We start from the raw sequence: 4,433 nt of genomic DNA on the forward strand, positions 1-4,433 counted from the left end.
GCTTAAAATTAAAATATATATATATATATATAGGTAAGTGATAAATGATAAATGGTTTTATTTTTTAACTTTGACTGTACATATGTGATACTTTTTAAGTATTCAATTCCGACACATGGGTGTTCTTTTATAAAGTTACCATATGCCCTTGGGGGTAAGGGACCTAGCCTCAGCACGATGAGACCATATGACAGGCTGAGCCAACACGATCAGGTCTTTGTGTAGATTGTTGGAGGTCGATATACCCACATGACTGGTGGTTCACTTGCACTTTTGTGAACGGATATTTCAATACGCATGCTTTAATTAAATTCAAAAGAACATTTCTTTAAAAATCAAATATTTGCAAATCTTTTAAAGAGAAACTCATAATTTGATTTTCAATGCCAAATCAGATTTTCTAAGGAACACAATTTCACTAATTCAAAGAAGATAAAATAAAAGTGAAATGACACTTAAAAACTATAATTAAATTCATAAGAGATATGGCTAATTAACTTTGATGAAAATTGAAAAAAACTAATGGCTTCTTCAAAACCATTTAGAAAACTAGTTTAACTTGAATGGAGTTATTAAATTGAACTTAGTACCAGTAAAACCTTGTGATTTATGGAAACCAGTCATCTGAAAAAGATGTGAAAGTTGAAAATTAATTATTGAGTTTACTGGATTAATGAAATAAAATCTATTTAAGCAAAAGACTAACTCATTAAAACATTCAAAACAAAATTAATCCAAAACCAGAAGCTTCAACAATAATACAAGAAACCAGCATTTGAGGACCTTAACTGCAGCTATGAGAATTATAACAATCATTCTAATGAAGTTTTCTTGAGAAAATCTAGGTATAATTATGGAAACATGACTAATCATACACAGGAAAATTAATTGATTTCTAACTCAATCTTAACAGTCAACACCATAATTAATTGTAAAACAAATGCAACCCTAATCTTTGGGAAGCCCTAATACCTTAGCTAAAAAACTAATGTAAAGAAAATTTAACGTATGAAAAACTTCAGCTAATTACTCATAAGGAAATAACTAATGTTAAACCTAATTATTAAAACAATAATTAATGACTTACAAAAATAATTTAAGAAAAAATCTAACTACTAATAATATAATTAATTATTTACCTGAGAATCTCGTCAGGCCGAGCTCTAGTTCGTTAGCCCCTCTAACTTGTCTCTCCTCTTTTGATGCCCGGAGTTGAATGGGATGAAATTACCATTTCACCTTAGTTTTCTTTCTTATTTACATGTAAGCCCATGACCTCCTTTCTTATTTACATTAAGTGAATGTGTCAGCAAATACCCCCTATTTCAATCTTTTAAAAATATTTACAAATTTAAATTTCTGAAGAATAAAAAGTCAACTTTAGGGTTACAGTATAAATTTTAGAATTTTGTGGTTGGATCCAAAATCCAAAATTGCACCTCTTGAAATCTTAAGTATTTTTTTGGTATTATATTTTGTGTGAAAAGTTGGGAAGAAAACCTCTTATAATTTAATTATTAAAAATATATTCTAATTATGAACAACTTTCATAACACTTGGATAAGTAAAGATCCAGGGGCTTGACTTTTATATAAATTGTTATATTTAGAGTAAAATTAATGCATATAATTAGAGAAAATAGGGAAGGATATTACACAATGGGTCAGGTTTGACCTAGACCCAACCTATATCAAACCCTATAAGGTCAGGTCTGGTGTTAATTAATAAGAAGGTTCGATTAGATTTTATGTTGAACCCGAAGGGTCTAATTAATATATGGACTTGGGTATGGTTTGTGAAATTTCATACCAGACCCAGCCCGACCCGAGTTTCAACTAAGATCTGCAAATTTTTAATGTAAGAAAGACAAAAAATATTATTTTATCGGGTATGATTTGAGTTTGGTTCATGTAATCTTTATAGGATCCAAGTATATGGTTTCTCTTATTGTGGGTTCGATAGGACTTGAATCTGGATCTGCTACTAGCAAATCAAATCAGGTCTGGGTCTGGTTTCACTTGAGTCCGAACCAAACTCTACCTGTTGACACCCTAGTTAACTGGCCACCAAAATGCCCCTCACCAAATATTGCCAGTTTATAACCTCTTGCAAATTAGTCCTTACCTTATTCACATTTTTGCAAATTGGTCCTCCTATGAGGTCAGGTCTGTTAATTTGTCTACCCTTTAACAGTTACCGTCAGAAAAGCTAATGGCTGTTAACCTTACCTCAAGGACCAATTTGCAATGGTTAATAAAAAGGCAGGAACCAGTTTGCAAAATAGCATAAAGCAGTGACTATTTTAGAAATCAGCAATAAGGCAAGGACCAATTTACAAAAAAAAAAAAACTTTAGTTTCAATGTTACAAATAGCTTTTCGTCCAATATAAACTTGCTTGCTTATTACAAAACATGAAAGCGCATGACTTTTAATTGTGGAATTTAGAAGCACCACGAGTGTATAATAACTTGTAAGCCACTGGTATGATCCAGGGAGAATCAATACAGAGCAAGGTTATAATAACTTGCCAGAATAGGCTAGTTTAATAAGTGTTCTCAGGCAAAAGGACGTGTTGGATTTGTGCACCAACTTACGCAATAGATGACGTATTTCATGTTCATCTCGTCTAAGAATCTACTTGAGTCAGCAGATCAGGTTGATGTGGGGACATATAAAAAAAAAATTGCATATGGGTATGGCTAAGTTCGACTTACTACTATGCCTAACTTTTCCCAACTGATTCAATTTTGATCTGGACCCCATATTGGAGTTTCGAATCTGGACATGATTTAAGTTTTTAGAGTGTTTGTGTCCATTGAAATTGAGTAAGTATACTGATTTTCATTTGAACATGGTAAAAGTAGGTTGGGTTCGAAACCCTGATCCAACCGTATGTGTTCGCCTGATTCTGACCCTAAAACCTAATCGCATCTGACATGGATTTGGGTATAACATACCAGATCCGACAATATGAAATCCAGTCCATACATGGGTCAAGACTTTGAAACATTTGCATCCATGATCAAGTCGTACACTTTGTAAGCATCTCTCTCTCTTATATATATATATATATATATATATATATATATATATATATATATATATATATATTCTTAGATCACAATAGGCAAAATTATGCAGTAAAAAATAGCATGAGGCTTGTTATAGCAATCAAAACAAGAATATATGACCTTGTTGTTTGGATATAAACTTGAATTATGAGAGTGAATATGTATAGCCTTTTTCAATCAACCTCAGATAGAGAGAGAGGGAGATTTTTTTTTCATGAGAAACCTCGGGATCAAAGACCTAGTCGCACTGGCTATGTCTGCCGTAACTTACGGTCACTGTCCTGACGGTGTAAACCTGTGGCACCACCTTTTGCCCCCAGGGAATCTCTGTCATGGGCCTATTTCCTTCAATGGGCCAGCGCGGCGCGACGGTCCTTCCTTACCACCGCAAGCCTACTCGTTAGCTCGCTTGCCGGTCGCGGAAGCTTTTAATCAGAGTGCAAGAGAGCAAGAGAGAATAGAGGGAGAGAAATTGCAATCACAAGAAGCAATCACAACGAGGGTGAACAAAAGAAAGCTCAACGCATTTACTTCATTCACAATTTTGCCCGCAGGCTATTACAGTTCAAGTATACGGGTTGCCCCTTCGGGGTATTGATTCACCTGAACCGGGCAGCTTACATCAGACTCAACAAAAGCAAAACAGACTTTAAGCGCAACTGTACACTGTAAGTCGCAAAGGAACATGCTCCCCCCTTCAAATCATGCGTCGTCCTCGACGCCATCTGTTTCGTGGTAAGCCCTGACTTCAGCCGGGTAGCGGTTGTTCATTCGAAATGCAGGCTCCCACGTTGGTTTCGTTGTTTCCTCCCACTGCACCAAGTATTTCTTCGCTTGTCCCAAGTAGTTGACCTTGTGGCGAAGGATCTGACTGAGGTGCTTCTCGGCCCGTTGTGCTGCCGGGGCCCTCTGCATAATGGGAGCGCGTTGCGGCACATTGCGTTCCGGGTCTCCATCATCTGGATGGAACTGCTTGAGGTTGCACACGTGGAACACCGGGTGCACCTTGAAGTCTGGGGGCAACTCCAGCTTGTATGTCAGCTTGCCCACCTTCTTTTTTATGGTGAAGGGTCCCTCATACTTTCTGAGTAGTCCGCGGTGCCGCCCGCAGAAGATGCCTGTGCGACCAGGATATAACTTCACCAACACTTGGTCCCCAACTTGGAACCCTGTGGGCCAACGGTGTTTGTCCGCCCACTTCTTCATTCTCTTTGCCGTTTTGTGTAAGAATGCCTTCGCTAACTCATTTTGCTCGTGCCAGTCGCGAACAAACTGATAGGCGAATGATGGGTTTCCCTTTTCCTGTGTGGCAAGAGTGTGCGGGGTCAATAGCTGCTGCCCCGTGGCTATCTCGAACGGAC

This window comes from Nuphar pumila, chromosome 6 (assembly GCF_984573655.1).
Source record: "Nuphar pumila chromosome 6, dmNupPumi1.hap1.1, whole genome shotgun sequence".
NCBI lineage: Eukaryota > Viridiplantae > Streptophyta > Magnoliopsida > Nymphaeales > Nymphaeaceae > Nuphar > Nuphar pumila.